The 19,164-nt window shown below is 35.8% G+C and overlaps 1 protein-coding gene across 7 annotated transcripts in view; it reads left to right on the top strand.

The window, feature by feature from the left end:
- Positions 1 to 19,164, top strand: part of ARHGEF12 (Rho guanine nucleotide exchange factor 12) — a 140,972-nt gene that overhangs the window by 1,363 nt on the left and 120,445 nt on the right. The gene's annotated exons all lie outside the window — the stretch shown is intronic.

A 19,164-nucleotide genomic window follows, 5' to 3' on the forward strand; every position in this document is an offset into this window, starting at 1 on the left:
CGGTTTTACTTCTGTCCTGTTGTTTCCAGACACTGTTACTTTTTAGGAATTTCTATTTGTGAATTTTAGTTTGAGACTGCTGCATAAGAATTTATGAACTTGATCTCCTTTAAGTATTGACCTGCACAGTGTTTATTCTCTAATAATTTTCCACAATGTTGAAATTATCAGTAAATCACAGGCTCTTGCTGGGGGCAATGTCAAGGAGCTAAAAAAAAGGCGAGGAAGATTCATGGGGTTTAATTTTAATTATTGCACTTTTAGTGTTTCATCTTCCAGGGACGTTTGCATTTAAGGGATACAAACCCTAAGTGAATGTTGTGGTACAAGTGTGGCAGGTGGATTTGTTGAGTTTTGTGAGTCTTTTATAGTAGTGCTTATCTGTGTTGCCTCCTGGTGTTTGGTGAATTGAGGGAGACCATTTGTGGTTTAAGTGGAGTTCCCTTACTCTTAAGAGTTATTCTTTGGAATAATAGGTTAAGCAGTAAAAGCATATTAATTCCTTTACTACATTTTATTTCTCAATTTATTTATGACATTGTATCCTGGTCCCAAATTTCTGTCACTTTTTTTTTTAAGTTATCCTTCAAACTATTACATCATTAAAAAAGAACAAGATCAAATAACTGAATTAGGGGGCCAAAGAAGGCGCTTTGATGAAAAGTGCAACAGTAGTGCTCCTGCAGAAAGTACTTGAATTTCCTAATGAGTTTCACCCAATTGTAAGACTCATTTGTTGATTTTCAACGGGCCAGATTCCATTATCATACCATAACAGCCACTCCAGAAACAGAACTTCCTCTTCCTGTTGATGCTTTCCAGTGTCACGTGGATGTTCACTTAAAAGATTCCGTGAAATATTTAAACTATTTATATTTATTCTTTGTTCGCGTATTTTTTTTTTAAATGCGTTTTAATTTTCAACTTTTCTGAGAGTACATTTAACATGAGTGGCAACAATGCTTATCTCCATTTCCTAGTTATTCCCATTCCTTTTTCTTTCAGGATGTTTTGCTTCTGAGAAGTCACTTCCACGGGTGTGTGGGTAATTGTTTTCCTGGCTCATTTGATTCTTGCCCTCTCTGTTGAGCCTCAGACAAGAAGTCTTGTTAACGTAGTGTTGGTAGTTTTCATTGCGATACTAGGAGTGTTTAATTTTGTAGAAGCAGAATTGAGGGTCACCAGCTCATTCCACATAAAAGCACCCAAGTAATGACTTTTCTTCCCCTTTGCTTCTCAGAGATTTTCTTCCTCTCTCCATTATCTTGGAAATAAAATCTTGGGATTTGTGTCCTTTTCATAACTTAGGTGAATATAAATATAAAGTAAGCATGCAATTATTGAATGCCTGTTCTTTGCTAGGCACAAAGGATTAAGAGATGAATGTTGTAAGTATAAGACGAATCTGCAGATTGGTTTACGGTATTAATATCCTTGAGTTGGTTCAGGTGCTGCCTGATTTTATATATTTTTTAGAAGAAGAAAAACTTTACAAGCCGCTTAATTTAATATGCACTTCTGAGACAGTATAGATATTTATTTCTTAGGAATGTGTTACTTGCTTTTTTTTTTTAAACAAGAATTGTTCTTATGTGACTATTACTTTTTCTTTAAACATAAATTATTCCGTAAATATCTAGCATCCATTTGCTGTTTAAGAGAGTAGTTGTCCCTGATTTGAATATGTGTTGGGTGAAATCCGGAAGTACTGGTTTAGTCTCATTTCTGTGCCAGGAATGCCCTGACAGAGTTAGGAGTAGAGAATAGTTCCTAGCTTTTTCCCAGCCCTTACCTACCTCATCCTCTCTTCTCACTGTCTAACTCCAGTGCACTGTAGGTATATTTTACTGATTCTGGAGCTCTTGGCAAATTAACAGTGCTAGCGTAGCTTTTTAAAGATCCTTTCAAGTTTGAAGTACTGTATGTGGTATGGCTTTGTTTTGTAGAGTGTGCAGACCCACCAGGCCAGCTGTGTGATTTAGAGTTCTTTCATTGTGGTGCTTCTGACTACAGAGTCAGTCTGTCCTCACTTGAAATCAGACTAGCTGGTTTTGGGCGTTGTTCTGTTTTGCAGTTTGTGGCAGGCGACACATGGCTGAACAAGATAAGAAGGGTTTTATTCTTGTGTTAGGGACGTGCTGGGGCTGGGATGGAATTCAGCTATGTTTAGGCTCTGATTGGTCACTGTGGATACTCAGAACTCTTTTATATTCTGTTATTATTTTGCAGTTAAATTAACACATTCATTTACTCCCTTCTTTTCATCTTCCACTCCCCAGATCCCCTACTCCTTTTTATAAAGGCATAGTCATAAATTTAAAACCCACACTATGTTCATGGTAGCTACTGTTTTTATGTAGTGTATTTGAACAGTTGAAGAAAAAAATCCAGGCAGTTTATGAATACCATCCAGTGTCTTGCTTCGTAACTTCTGTGAGATCTGGAGACAACTTTTCAACTCTTCGAATCAGCACTTAAAAAGTGGCAGAAGTATCTGATTGTTGCTCTTCAGTTTGCATTGATTGCTGTGTTCAGTCCTAAAATATATCCTAATTGTTTTCAATCCTCCTACTGCCTGTCTTCTGTCTCTGAGAGTTGAGGGATCCTATGGCAGTCGGAATTTATTCTGAGAGATGGACAGGAGAGCATGCTCTTTCAGTGGACTCACTAAATGATTTCAGACTAGATTCTAGAACAGTGAATTTTCAGGGATGATATGGGTAGGATTTTGTTGTAAGGATCTACCTTGAAATAAATGGACCTTTGTCTTGTCTAGGACTTAAGGGTTTTGTTGTTGTTTTTGGTTTATAGATAAAGATTTTTGATATATTGACATTTTCTTAGCATTGAGTTCAGCTTTAAGCTTATTTAACTTAAGCAAACTTTTAAAGTGTGGAAGCCTGTGATTTTATATGCATATACCCAGAAATTAGCATTTTCATTCGCGATACTTTTTCTGCCAGCATTGCCATATAATGCTTTTGATTAAAAAACAAAAAACTCCTGTATGTGTGCTGTTTTCAAGGTTGCTTGAGTCATTTGCAAGGTGAAATTATTTGTAACATTTACTTGTAAGGTCAGTCGTTTGATAAATACAAAATTGAAATTGGGGATCAGGATCACAGGGCTAGCTTTAGTATTCAATTTTATGTTGTCTTTTCTTTTAGTTGTTCAGCATGAAATCCTGATTCATCGAGGTATGCGATAGTCCCTCACTTGTACAGTTGTACATGAGTCAACATGTACAGTCTGAAGGAAATTTTTCACAAAGTACAGAGCTATAGTCTTCCTGATTAATGGCACATTTATATGATGTTCGTATTATTCAGTGAGATGGCAAGAGAAGCTTTATTTGAATCATTACAAAAATATGTTAACCTGGTAATACCACTTAACACATTGGTGGTTTCCAATTGTTAAAATGTACTGTATGACATTGAGTTAACATGTAGGGTTTTTTTTTTAAACTAAGTTTGAATTTTCGCTTTAAATGAAATTTGAGGCAAACATTGATGAAACTTGTAAATGGTGGGTTTTATATATTTTTCTGTGGAGCCTTGTGATCCCAGAGAAAATAGTTGGAAAATCTTTGAGTAAACATATGTGGTTGCCTCTTCTGAAAGCCTTCTGGAAATGGGTATGAATTGCCTGCCTACCAGGCTGATATGGGTCACAGAAACGGCAGGATATTTTAATGGTTTTCCAGAGGTAATTGGAGAGACTCTTTTAGACATCTTAGTTGTCTGACAAAGTTACTTGAGATATTTGTTATCATATAATTTCTTATCTCCTAGAAATTGACCATGCCACATTTTGAAGAACAGGGAGCTTAACTTCATTTGGTCTCATTTGTTAAAACTTGGTTTTAATGCTGTTTTAAAACTTCATTTGAAGACATGCTCCTTTCTCTTTTAATAATTAAGAGTCTTCAAAATAGTGGTTTTTGAACTGAAAATTTTAAATCAGCAAAATTATAAATATTCTGTTTCCTTTGAGTAAAATACCTTTAGGTGTGTAATGTGCTATGGTAGCATAATGTTTTAGCACTTAAATGTTTTCTCCTCAGCATAGGTCAGGTCATCATTTACACTTTAGGTAACTCAGAGTTTAAGTCAAGATTCTAAAACTGGAAAGGACAGACCCAAGATTTTAACCTAGATTCTGGCTCTCAAGTCCTCCACTTTCACTTTAAATTATCATCTTTCTATGTATATTATTTTTTCTCTTCTACTTTCCTTTAGTAGCTGTCCGACCTGACCAAGTCAGAGTTGGATTTTTCTCTTACAGGATTTCATTTTTCTCTTACAGGATGCTTTCTAGTACCTTATCTGTTCTAATTTTAAGTATCTCTAGAGGATAAAGCTCTCGTCACTTCCTCAGGAGACTGAACAACAATCTGATAGATCTTTTAGTCGGGAAGTTTTTCTTGATCTTTAACTCAAACTTTTCTTTTAAGTTGTCCTGTTACTTGTATATACTTGCTGTACCAGGCTAAATAATGCTCTCCTCCCATTTTATGTTTGTATGACTATAAATGGTTCAGACAGTTATCTGCCACCTTTTCCCTCCCCCACCCTTGTTCCTTGCATAGCCATGTTGTATGTGCTGTTGATTGTTGTCTAAAAATCGACCTGTCCCTCTTAATATTTTATTAACTTTCCCCCAATTGCTCTCCTAGTACAAAATGATTTTTTTCCTTAGATGTTCTCCTAGTACAAAATGTGATATTCTGTATTTTATCTTTACACGTGTTCTAGAGCAGCAAGTTCCAACTGTAGTTTTACTGTAATTCAGGAGGTCTTTGGTCTTCTCTAGGCATAGCCCAAAATTATGGGTAAAGAGATTCTCAAGATCATTTTAAATCACTTTGTTTCATTTTTAGAATGGATTTGGGAGAGGTCACAATCAAATAGAAACAGTAAATTTATACAAACAGCATAATTACCAAATTGACTAATTAAGCAATTACTCATGTTATAAAAGACTTTGCAAAGTGATTCTTTCAAATATGAATGCTCTTAATGTAGAAGGTGTTATCAATTATGTGACAAAAAGGTAGCAAACAAATGATAAGTATTAGGAGCCATTCTTGGTTGAAAATCAATCAGAAGTGAAGATAAAACATCTCTGAACTTAGAAGTAAATGAAGAGATGTGATTATAGCTCTAAAGTAAAATATCTGTTGCAGTGTGATGAGATACATCTGGAAGTTGTTACTCTTCTTTTTTTTTGCACTGGTTTTTCAGCCTTACCTTAAATTGTATGGTTTTTTCCCCCACATTTTTGTTTGTTTGATCTTATTTTTTTCTGTTATTTCCACATATTAGTGAAAAGAAATAGACCTGCAGTGCTTAGCAGTATTTTTCCAATAAAATGCACTATAGTTAAAATTGAAATAACATTTTACTGTCTTTCCACTGTATTTAGAATAATTGTTACTAGTGGTAAGACAGCTTCTAACTCTAAGAGAAATCTTTGAAGCTAGTGGCTAGAAATATTTTCAGCTCTTTAATTTTGCAGAGGTAATACATGATGGTGCTGAAGGTCAGAGGCTTTGCCTAGACTGCTATAAGCGTACATTGTAGACTTTTAGTGAAAGGAGAAATACACTAAGTTTACCTTATTGAATTAGCATGCACCAGTGCTGCTCACAGTTTAGATTCATGCCAAAACAGAATCTTTTACTTATTCAAATGATGAATCCTGGTTTTTGAGATCATAGTCACATGACAGGCCTGGGTAGCTTCCCAGTGTTGAGAGACCAGCAGATCTAATAGCCAATGAAAACTTAGATTTCCTGTCTTGAGACTGTGAGTAACAACTTACGAGGAGACTGGACATACCTAAGAAAACCTGGTTTAGTTAATGCTTGCGTTGGTTAGCCACTTGTTAGACTGCTTTTTCTTCTGATGTTGTAAAGTCTATTGTAGTCATTTAAAGATACTGCTCTGAGACTACAGTTTTGGTCAAATATTTCATTTAAGTCCTGGTTTTAGGTTCATACACTCAAGAGAGACCAGAGGATTTCGTGGGTCTTCTGTGGATTCAGAAAATGTAGATTATTCTATTGTGAAAAGACTGTGGACTTCATCAGCATCTGGAGAAATTAATTGTGAAATTGATCATAATGCAGAAGGTGGCTGAAGAATAAAAAGTCCCCAGAATATACCTACATGCATATAAGAAATCTTGTGAAGGTGCTTAGACATAGCCTCCCGTAGATTCTAGATGGGTTATCTGCCTGTGTTCCAGGCACAAGTTGATATGTTGTGGTTTGCTCTGTACAGTCTCTGTGGTTTACTCAGAGGAAGTGGTTCTTGTGGGTGAAGGTCTGATCTTTTCAGAGATTGTTGGTGGCACATGCACTGTCAGCTTATTTCCTGTTTTATTGGCTGTTTGGGCAAGACCTTCTCATGACAAGTACTGCTGAAGGGGTATTTAAATATTTTGTAGTGGCAGGATAGATGGTTATAATGTTGTATAATATCTACCTCTCAGGCGATATGAGAGTTAAATTAATGTTTGTAAAGTGCTTTGAGATCCAAGATGAAGAGCATAGATGTGTTCCTAATCATAGTTGCAGGTTACTGCTATGTTCAGAAATTGCTCAAATTTAAGTAAAAACGTGTTCATGTAGTAGAGTGTTACTCTGTGGACCTTGACTTCTGTAACTGTTCCGGTGTTGTTTAATCATTGCAAGAGTCGTGGTTAGAAATTTTTTCTTTTTTTCCCTTCTTCTGACTCTTCTTGATAATTTTATCCTACATGTGTTAACTTAGTGGAGTAGATAGCTTGTCTATAGTACTAGTTAAGGCTTGTTCATCACAAAACACCTAGATCAAGCTTATTCACCAGTTTAAGTGGCATACCATAATAGTATAATTGAGAGAATTTTCCTTGAGATCAGTTGCACCACCCATACACAAAACCCTATCCTTGCTTTGCTGACGCCTTCAGATGAGCAAACTGATAGAAGTGTTTGTGTCATACTCCTAATTTGTTTTTTTGCTTTTGCGTTTAGCCCTTGCCTCTTGAAAAAATTAACAATGAATGGTTTTTGGGAAGAGACTTTGTTTAAAGCTAAATTGTCAACTAATTTTTGAGTTTCTCAAGGGTAGGAGGATACTTCTTATTTGTTTTTAAGTAATTACTATTTGCTTTATTATATTTTTGTTCTTTTTTAATACTAAGACATAGGGGAAAAAAAGCACAAATTATCCAGCTACTCAGATGATCTTGTTCACATAAAAAGAAAATACACAAAAAAATTCAAACGATATATAATAGTATTAACTCCTTCTGATCTGACCCCTGTCCCTGCCCATCTGCGGGTCCTCAGACTCTCTCCTCAGGGGTAACAAGAGTTAAATTTTTTTTGTCTGCCTTTCAAAAATTCTTATAAATATTTGAGCCTATCATTTTAATATTCTTTGTGCCTAGCCCAGAGTAGGTGTATTTGTCAGCTTTTGCTAGGTTATGGTACCATAGCAACACTGTCAAATTTCAGTGGCTTACAACACTGGTTTATTTTTGTTTACGTTACATTTTGTTAGCTGTAGATTGGCTGCAGCATTTTTGGAACCCAGTCTGAAGGAGCAGGCCCTGCCTGGGACATGAGATTATTGTGGCAGAGGGAGAAAGCAGGAAAACTGATGCAAACATGTGATGACTCTTGAAGCTTCCACTTGGTCATGGTGTACATCGCATCACTCATGTGTCATTGGCCAAAGCAAGTCATATGGTCAAGCTCATTGTCAGTGAGTGAGGGATGTCTACTTCTCCCACAGGTGGCATTACGAGTCACACGATAATGGACAATGGGTAACGCTGTATAATCCTCTTAAGGAAGGAAAGGGGAGCGTGAATAATTAGGAACAATAATATAGTGTACCACAGGAATTGCTCAATAAATACTTGTTAAATGGGTTGTTTTGGATCTGTGGAAAAAAAATTTTTGATGAAATATTTCAAACATATACAGAAGTATAGAGAATACTATGATGAACCTCCATGTTCTCATCATTAGCTTCAATAATTAGCAGTGTGCAGACAGTCTTGGTTTATGTTTCCTTGTCCTGCTTCTCCACTGGATTATTTTGAAGCAGTGTCTGTATATCGTAATTTCACCCATAAATGTTTCACTAAGTAGCTCTGAAAGATAAGGTCTCAAAGTGTGACTTCTTTTAGTAAATTCTTACTGTCTAATAGTTTGAGCTAATATACTGTGGGCTGACAGGTGTCAGGTAGGAAAGGTTGTTCCTGGAGTGTATCTAGAATTTGACAGCCAGAAACTTGTTTTGATTTCATTTCGAGTATTTCTGGAGGAGGCTTACAACAGAATGTCGTCTATTTTTCCCAGCACCTCCTTTTCTCCACTTTAGGGTGGGGAGGTGTGTGTGTGTCTGTGTGTCTAGCGAAAGCAGGTAATTAACCGCTGGAAAAAATAACATTGTAACAGATTTGATTTGCAGGAGGTTTCATTTCTCACTGAGCCTCTGTTGAAATGACGCCAATTGAAAGGAATCCCAGCCCTTAATGGCTCCAAGTCTTCTGGGAGTTCCCAGTCAGTGATGTTATTTACTCTAGAGAAGATCATCAGATTCGTTTATAAAAGTCCTCTACTGACCCATGCTATTTGCAATGCAGAGAAAGGCCCTATCAAGTCTTTAAGGGGATCTTTAATATGATATAAAAGTAAGGAAGTGAGCCTGTCTAATTTTAGTTTAGAAATAATTAAAACCACTTTCAACTGCTCAGGCTAGCTCATCTGAGAGCTTTAAAAGCCTCCATTTTGACTTAAGACTTCACAGATTTTATTAGCATTCAGTGTAATACAATAAGTTTACTTGTCATTCTGTGGCTATAGGGAGTAATAGACATTACCTTATGGATCTAGGATCATCAGTTTCACAGGACGTTCTTTGGGGAGGGAGTGTTATGTAATCAACAGGAGAAAGCAAATTAAATAGACGTAATCCCTTCAGTTTGTAGATTGGCATGAGACAGTGCGGTAATCAAAGAGGATTTATACAGGCTAGTGAATAAATTATTGCATGTAATATGATGAAAATAGTGTATTTTAGTATAGTACTACATCTAATTTTATTTTCTTAACTGGCTTCTTTCACTGTGCATAGAGGCACTTAGATTAACGTGGTCTTTCTAAGTATCCAGGTAATTTTAGTTTTCTTTAATTAAGTTATACATATTGTTGATATTTCAGAATCCATGTAGTAACCGCAGTAGTAAAATGGCTGTCGTTGGCTTGCAAATAAAGTTTTTATTTAAATTTGAATTTTTCTTGGCATTGAATTGATTCTGGCTTTGGTTGCTTGGGACAATATAGTCTATTTAAAATGTAAATGAATAGCCAGTTTTTTCCCTATGGAGAATAACTCTTTGATTTACCATTGTTCATGTTATTTTTCTGTTGTATCACAATTGAAAAACATTTGTTTTCAGAGATAACAGAGATAGTACGTTTGTCAGAATAATATACCTGTACTTTGGTGGCATTTTAGTTGCAATTGTTAGTTATACAATTTGGGGAAAGGTTTGTGGTTTCTAGTTACTGTATTTACCCAGAAGCTCTGCATGATCAGAATTCTTGAGACAGTGTTAAAGGTAAATTGGGTGTGTTGCCTGGATGTGACAAGCGAAAAAAGAGAAGCTTTTCACCATCTGATTATTGCTTAAAGGAATACAAGGTGCAGTTCTGTTTCCAAAAATAGGAATTAAGAGAAATATTATGTGGATAAATATTAGTAATTATGTTAATTTTGACTCCCCTGGCAGAATTCTTTTTGAGACTATCCTCTTTGTCAGAGATAAAACGTAGCTTTTAAAGGAAAAGAGAATTTCAGCTGTTAATTTTATATATATATTTTTTACTTTTATTTTTTAGCTTTTGTAAGAGAAGAGCCATAGAAGGGCCCTGAATGAGGAATTTGTAGAGAAGAGACTCTGGGTTTTGGTTGTGTCCTGCTACGTACTGGCTGGGAGACCTTAGGCAAATTTACCTCTCTGAATGCCAGTTTAGTTTTCTCATCTGTAAAAGTGGGAATAATAGTACTTACTTTTCAGAGTTGTCATGAAGATTAAGTGAGAATGTATTTAATTACCTAGCATATAAGAGGTCATTAAGTTATAATAGCTGTTATTGTTTAAACCTCAGAAATTAGTTAGGTTTTCCTAAAACTTTGATCTGTGCATATGAAATGATTTTGAATTCATGTGTATTTGCTGCTGCTGCGACACTTTTTTCCTGCAGTGATCGTATTTTTATCCTATATATTTCAAATTATAGGCTGTTTTTAGAATTAAGATACATTTGAAATTAGGAGTAGACTGAAGAGTGACTAAAGAGTTATTTCAGTTCAGACTGTGAAACAGTAACATCTCTGGTTGCAGAATTGATAAGATTTTTAGGATTGGTAATCAACTTTTAAATCTGCCTTTGGTGACTCAGAATTCATCCAGCTCTATCTTTACAACATTAGTTCATTTGTTTGTGCATTTATTCAGTAAATATTAAATGCCTGCTCTGTGTAGGTCATTGTGTTGACAAATTTATTTTGGGCTCTTGCTTTCCTGCTCATTTATATTTAAGAATTAAGAAATTTACCTGTAAGAGTGATATTCATTGATTAGTACTGAAGGTTAGGGTGAGAAGTCCTGTGTATTTTGGGGAAGTGGTTGTATGAAATCATGATTAACGATTACATTTATCTTCCAAATTGCAAAAATTAATGTTACTTCCTGTAACATACTGTTCTTCTATATTTCCTTTTTATTTTTCAGTTTAATTATATTTTGATGAGTTACCTAAACTAAAGTGAAAAGGACATGGTATAAGTTGAAATTTAAGAAGCTTTAGTTGTTCATTGCGTTTGAATGGAAGAAATCGCATTTTATCAATTTGGCATTGCTTTAGTCTCTACTTGAAGGAGAGCGTCTACTCCTTAGCTACTTCTTTGGAGGTATTAGCAACCCCTTAAGCCTAAACTTTGTGCATCCAGTGATAAATATAGTGACGATTTGATCAGTGAAGGGTTCTGGAAACTACGGTAGTTTGGTTAGCAAGACAGTGCCTAAATCATGATGACTTGTTGCTCTACTATTTTACATTTTAGCAACGTGGCAAGATGAATGTATGTGAAACTGAGCATTTTAAAATAGATGAAATTTAGTCTTATAAAGAAATTGGGATGTGGTAAAGGATTTTATGTTTATTGAGTACATACTAAGTGCGGGGCACTGTCCTAGGTCCTTTGTGTGCATTGCCTTTTTAATCTTCTCAGCTATGTAAGTTAAACATTACCATCCCCATTTTAAAACAGAAAAATGAGGTTTTAAGACATTTCCTAATTTGCACAAGGTCACGTAGTTTCTAAACAGAAGAGTTGGGATTATGACTCCAGTACCCATTTTCTCTTGGCCTGTTGAGATTGGCTCACTTGGATCAGTTAATTGATCTTTTGAATTGGTTGAATGAAACCCAGGAAGTGGATTTCATCTTCAACACCATTAAAGTGTTGTCTTCATAATATAATTTCATAACTATGTTTTATTCTTTCTACTCTTTTTTTTTTTTGAGGAAAATTAGCCCTGAGCTAACTGCTGCCAGTCCTCCTCTTTTTTTGCTGAGGAAGCCTGGCCCTGAGCTAACATCCGTGCCCATCTTCCTCTACTTTCTATGTGGGATGCCTACCACAGCATGGCTGGCCAAGTGGTGCCGTGTCCACACTGGGGATCCGAACCAGCGAACCCCGGGCTCCCGAGAAGCGGAATGTGCGCACTTAACCACTGCGCCACTGGGTCAGCCCTAGTCTTTCCACTCGTAATCAGCTGTTTACCTGTTCCCTTTTCTAGATTTCTGACATGACGGATTTTGTCTCATTTCCTCTAAAGAATGACTACATTGTGTTTTGGTTTCTTATTCATTGCTTTAAATGTACACACATTTGTAAACTTTGGACTTTTTAAAAAATTTATTGGGGTCGTATTGGCTTATAACATCGTGTAATTTCATGTGTACATTATTATATATCAGTTTCTGTATAGTCTGCATTGTGCTCACCACCAACATTGGAGACTTTTTTGAAGCCTGATGTATGTTGCTTATAAATCATTTTCCATTGTAACTATTCTGAGGTTCTTTTAGGAAGTTTAAGGCTCATCTAATAGAAGTTTTGTGGTTTATTTTTTTTTTTCTATTATAGGCACAGAAAGCAGTTAAGTGACTTAAAAAAATGTTATCTGAGTATGTAAGAGGAAGGAAAGGCAGCAGATGAGTGATTTTAATAGTAGGTGATCAGGCCTTTGTGAAGCATAAATGATTTAAGCAAATTGGGTTTGTTTTTTCTTACCAAGAGTCTATGTTTGGTTAAGTGGCAGTGGAGATAATATTTTCTTTTTAAAGATTTCTTGTTATAGTAGTGCCCTTCCCTTCTTTATCGTTGTTTTTATTTTCTACCACTTAAAGAAATAAGTAATTATTCCTTTTATTCTAGCTCTAGATTCATCTTCTGAGCAATAAAACATTGTTACTTTTAATCGTTATTTCTTCCTTGTGAATGATTTTTTTTTCTGTTGCTGAAATTCTGTGATGGATCATTTTGGTCTGATGGATCATTTTGGTTTGGCCACTTTTTGTACGATAACATTGGGAAGAAAATTTGCTTAAGAGATATTTAAGTGTGTTATTTTTTAACCTAATCCTTTTTAACCATAAATTGTTTTCTTACATTTTCATAATAACCCTACAGAATCTAGAACGAAAGTAGGCAGATAGTTGGTTTAAAAAATAAGCCCACAAAGTAAATCTTTTATTGAATAAGTACTGTTTCTAGGTGGAGAAAGACTAGAGAATTATAATTTGAGAATTTTACTAGGTTTAAGATTTAGAAAGAGGCTGCATACAGAGAGGCAGTGCCCTTTGAAGCATTCTGATGGATGCAGAGACTTCATAGCCCTTAGGGAGATCTACAGACATCCGCTATGCTGAGTTCTGGGAAGCTGCTTTTTCCCATGCTTGCAGCCTCCCTGTGGGGTAAAGGTCTGTTAATTTTGCATAAATATTTACCATATCATTTTAGCTACCATTGCTTCCTCACGCTGTTAGCAATAAGGAAACCTTTGCTTATCCAGCTTTAAAAGTTTACAGTTGATCGATATGGCTAGTCTGGAGAATGTTCTGTCATCTTTGAGCACTGATGAAGTTAAAAAGTCAGATTGGGAAAAATGAGGAGGTAAACGTTCAATTCACAGTCCATAAATAATCTTATTATAGAAATATTTGCCCATGCTTATTTTGCTATTTAGAAATGAGAAGGTTATTACCACACAAACAGTGTAATTCAAGTCTTGTCTTATCTAACAAGCCAAATTATTGTGACTTTCATATATTTATTTGTATGATACTAGTAGTAATTTACATTAGCATTTACTGTACTTTTACAACTGTTTCCGTATTTAGTAACAATAAACAGCATTCATTTATGAAGCATCATTCTAGATGCGTTATAGTTATTATATTTAAGACGTAACAAATACTACGAGGCCATGTTATTCTCATTTTGCAGATGAGGAAAAACTTAGATTCAGAGACGTTCTTTGACTAGTCTAGTATTTCCCAGCTAGTACATTTTTGGAACCAGGTTTAAAATCCAGGTTTTTGGACTCTTGGTTCATTGCTTTTACTACTGCACATAGTTTTGGGTAGCTGTCATTTCTGTGAAGCTAAAATCCAAAAACAAATAGTATAAAGTATAAAATTCAAATGAGAAGGTTCAGCCAAAGAAGGTTATTTATTTAGTCTCCTGTCTTTTAATGTAAATTATAGCAGCAAGTTCTAAATTGAGTTTCAGAGAACATCCAGGACACTTTAATAGGAATGTAGTTTATTGTTCAGCGTAATTGTTTTACAAGCTCACATTGTCTCAGGCACTGAAGGCAAAAGGTAGAATGTAAAATGGTATTAACATGTAATCCCCAAACTTTTATTTTGTTATTTTTAAAAGATCTAATTTATTATATAAAAAATTCACCAATCCATTTTATTAGTCAAAAACAGTCCAATATTTGTAGTTCCATATGATTTATCTTAGGAACTTTCTGTCTGTATGACTACATCTTAGATCTTCTCATTGCCTAGAAGAGTTCTACTTTCAAATTTTTGTGTTTTTCTCTCTCTTAGCTTCTACTTCTCCCCTATACCATCTTGCATGTACTTTTTGCCTTCATTGTCATCACCAGGCTTCTTATCTCTTATTTGACCCCATCTAGAACCTGTGCTCTTCCTCAACCTTTTATTTATTTTTGGTTGAGTCCTTTTGACATTCCCTGCCATTTTCTGACCACATATTGGATGCCCAATAGGCTTCCTGGATTACTCATTATTCTTTAGAGTAGGCTTGCAAAAGTTATTTCAAACATGATGCCTTCTATTTTGACCTTTTTCAGCTTTTCTTTACCTACTCGAGAAGTAGTAACTGAAGCATTAATCTCTCTATCCAAAATACATTTATTGAGTGAAAGTTATGTAGCAGGCACTGTAATATTTTGTACATACGTATTATTATACTTATTCCTCACAATGACCCTGTGAGGTAATGGGTTTTCTTATATGATCTCCATTTTACAGGTAAGTAACAGAAGCTCAGAAAGTTTAACTACCATGCCTAGTGAGTGGTAAAATTGGGATTTTAGTCTGAGTGTGTCTGACTTCCCAGCCTGCGCTGTTAAACACTATACTGTATTGCCAGATATAGCCACCATTGAAACTGGTACTATTTCTGCCTTTTAGGAACTTCTAGTCTAATAGAGACATGTAGGCAGCTAAGTGCACAGGCACAGTGGGGACTCGAGAAGAATCAATACTTTCTGGATAAATCAGAAACAGCTTCATAGAGGAGATGAATACTTCCAGTGAATCCTGAAATATAGGATGCACTTACCAGACAGGTAAGGGATGGAAAAGCGTTTCAGGTAGAAGTAGCAATGTGAAGAATGCCACAGAGGTGAAATAGCTCATGTTTTCTAGGAACACATATCGTTCAGGGTGATTAGAACCTGGAGGTTGATCATGGGCACAGCAAAAGTTGTAGGGATAGGAGGCACCGAGTTATTTTTATGTCATTCTGAGGACTTTGGCTTTTATCCTCTGCATTGTGGGAAGCCATTGAAGGCCTTTAATCAGAGGAGTAATAGATGATTGTTGTGTTGTAGACAGATCATTTAGGTGGCAGTGTGAAGAATAGATTAGTCTTGAGAAGCAGTTTTAGGAGCAGAGAAACCAGTAGGACATTTTTTAATAATCCAGATGAAAAATAATGAAGTTCTAAACTAAAGTTGTAACAATACATTTAAAAGAGAAGAGAGAAATAGAGCTATTGAGAAGATATTAAGAATACAAGTAGTATGAAAAGGGTAGGTGGTGAAAGAGAGGGCCTTTCTGGCTTGGGTATTTGGGTGGACTTTGGTACTATTCACCAGGATGGGGAACATGAAATAGAGGAGGGATGGTTTTATTTTGGTTTGTTATTTTTATTTGGTCAAATGATCAGATGAAAGATGGAGAAGAGAACAGATGTACGAAGGGACAGATTTGGTTTAAGGTACTATAGTAGTTATCTATTGCTGTGTAATAGATTATCCCAAAATAATTAATAAACTTGCACTGTCCAGCACGCAAGACACATGTGGCTATTTAAATTTAAAGTAGTTAAAATAAAATAAAATTGAAAATTTGGTTCTTCAGTCACTCTAACCACAATAGTCCAATAACTCCTGTATTGGACTTTGGACATAGAACATTTTAATCACTTCCAAAAGTTCTGCTGGACAGTGCTGCTAAACATTTATTATCTCATACTGTTTACTGTGATCAGGAATCTGGGAGCAACTTAGTTAGGTGGTTCTGGTTCAGGGTTTCTAATGAGGTTGCAGTAGAGATGTAGTATGGTGCAGTAGATTCTGAAGCAAGGGCTTCAGTCATCTGAGGGCTTGACGGGAGCTGGCAGATCCATTTCCAAGGTGAATCACTCAAATGCTGGGCAAGTGAGTGCTGGTTGTTGGTAGGAGGCCTCAGTTCCTTGCTCCAGGTGGAGCTCTCCATAGGGATGTTTGAGGCAGCTGGCTTTACCCAGATCAAGTGATCATAGAGAGCAAGGTGGAAGTGATGATAACTTTTATGAGCTGACCTCAGAAGTCACACACTCTCATTTTTGTAACATTCTATCACTTCAACAGATTAGCTCCCTTTGGTGAGGGAGGAAACTATACAGGGCGTGAATTCCAGGAAGCAAGATTCATTGGGGGTTATTTTAAGGCTGCGCACTACAGGTACCTATGGACTGTCCAGGTGCAAATGTCTAATAGGCAACCTGATGTGTAGGAGTGAGATCTTGGTTATTGCTACTGTGTTGGTGATGGTGGTTGAAGTAATTTGAATAGGTGAGTTCAATAAGAATGAGATTGCTCCAGAAGGATGGCCAGTATGGTATCTTGGGTCACATATTTGGGGGAGCATAGAAGTGCTCTCAAAGGCTGTTGAGAAACAGTTACAGAGAATCAAAGAAATGGTACAGAGGAGTAGGAGGAGTTCCAGGAGAGTACATTGTAAAGGAAACTTCATGAAGGGATAACAGTTGAAAATAGGACGTAATTGACATTGCTAAATGGTACAGAGTTGTCAAGTAAGAGTAAAACTTGAGAGTCATTCTTCCAAAAATTATTTATTGAATAACTCTGCTGGGAACCAGAGAAAGCTATATAGACGAATAAGACAAAGTCTCTAATAAGATATACAGTCTGAGGAGACATGGTTAGGGAGGATTTCTTGGAGTAAGGTATTCCTTAGCGTAGAGTCTCTTGGAAAGGTAAGGAGTTGAGTTGGGTGTTTAGATATGGTGTGTGTGTGGTGTAGTGTGTGGAGGTGGAGGTATGGATAATAGAACGGGCATTTTAGGCAGAAAGGATGGTTGGTTCTGTATGGGATGTTGCTATAACAAGTTTGTGTTGAGGGAAAGTGGTGAGAACAGAGATTAGAAGGATAATTAGACTGATCTCGAGTGCATGTTCAGGAACTTGTCTTTATCTTGTTGATTGTTGTTTCCCATACTTTACTTATTTGGATATTACCTTAATGATTTGCCATAGTCTTATAGTTCCTGAACTATCAATTACTTAGTTTTTCTTTAACATTACTTTTTAAATTGAAAATCCATTTCCAAAGGAAACTTTATTTCATTATTATAAATAGAAAATCAGTATTTTTGCCACATATGGAAGGCAATAGTAGAAAAAATTATCAACTATTATGAAATTTTAAAAAATTAAAAATGAAATACAGTAATGCATCCTTTGATTTATAAAAATGTCTGCCTGAAAATCAGTTCCTCAGTAAGGAGACTGTTTTCAGTCAGCAATAAAGGGGTATTTGTTTGGACATTGTTTGGTGTGTAACTGAGATTTAAGGTCATTAGGACAGTTCCATTTTTAAATTTTGATGTTAACAAGCACCAAGAGTCCCAGTTCTCAAGTATTTGTAGTTGGAAAGATCTTAAGATGGATAATAGTCAACTCTGGTCTGCAGTTAAATACTAGTAAAAATTAGGCCTTTTGTTCCAAGAAACCATCTAAAGTAATATTTAGAATCTCTTCTTCTGGATCTGTCAAGTTAATTATTAGTTGATGGTCATGAAGTAGAAAGGGGGTTCCTCTTCTGCTCTTTGCTGTCATTTAGTTTGGGAAAATTCTTGTGAAAACTTATCAAATCTGTCAAGCATTTTTTATAGTATTCAGAATATTTTCAGTGGTTTTTCAGAGGAGTCTTTAAGTAGTTCTTTCAGAGAGGAAAAATAATCCAACTCACTTAGATATCTTACAGTTCTAGTTTTGCAGTTATCCTGTTCACTTTGTTTTGTACATGGAATACTTAAATTTGTCAGGGTGAATTTAAGTTGTTCACCTAGATATATTTTTCAAGATGTTCTTATTTGCAAAGCTTGTCTCAGTCATGCGTATGATCTCACAAATTGAAGATTTCTTCCAGAAATATTTAAAATTCTTCCTGCAACTCAAATGGATGTGTGAAGAATTTTCCACTATTTCTGCCAAACTCTGTATGTAGTTCCAGTTTTGAAGTTAAGATAGAGAATACTTTCATAAGATTTTTAATGAATGTTTTTGAGCTGTATTGGCTAACAAAAAGTGTGCAAATAATAGTGTTAGAGATATTGCAAAACTGCCAAGAAAGAGTATCATTCCTGGTGTTAAGATAAAAGTTTTGGGGCCAGCCTGGTCGCATAGCAGCTAAGTTCACGCGCTCTGCTTCGGTGGCCTGTGGTTCACTGATTCGGACCCCCAGGTGCAGACCTGCACACTGCTGCTCAAGCCATGCTGTGGCAGGCGTCCCCACATATAAAGTAGAGGAAAATGGGCGTGGATGTTAGCTCAGGGTCAGTCTTCCTCAGCAAAAAGAGAAGGATTGGCAGGGGATGTTAGCTCAGGGCTTATCTTCCTCAAAAAAAAAAAAAAAAAAAATAAAAGTTTTGGAGTTTCTCAAGGTGGCCAATTACAATAAGAATTGTTGGAGGGAATGTGGTAAAGATGGATGGTCATTTAGGAGTTCACAAAGTCCTATAACATCAAGGGAAGCTAAACATTATGTGTTTAAAGCTAAATAAGTCTTGAAAGATATTACCAATATATTTAGGAAGAAGAGAGGAGAGAAGCAGTAGTGGAAATCTCTTAGTTAACCTCAGTTTAATGGACTCTCTCTATTCCCTCTGTACAGCATGACTTTTACCCACAGTGAGTTAAATGCTTGTACTTAGTAGGCTACTTTGTAGTATGTCTCAATACTTCCATTCCTTCCAGTATAGTCCCAACCTATTGAACTTGTATTAGAATTAGTTTAGTTAAATATTATGAAAAACGATGAAATGTGAGCATAAAAAGAAAATTGTTTCTATGAAGACTGAGTTGTGTGTACTTTGGAAATACGAGTAGAGACTTGTCATTAAAGAAATTGCTGTCAAATTAGATAGGGGTAAAAAAACAACTGTTAGCTATTTTGGAGAAGGGTAGATCTAGTTTCTTGCTGTACTGTAAGGAAACTGAAACAGGAAATAAATCATAGCTGATGTATTTTAGTATAGT

This window comes from Equus przewalskii, chromosome 6 (genome assembly GCF_037783145.1).
Source record: "Equus przewalskii isolate Varuska chromosome 6, EquPr2, whole genome shotgun sequence".
NCBI lineage: Eukaryota > Metazoa > Chordata > Mammalia > Perissodactyla > Equidae > Equus > Equus przewalskii.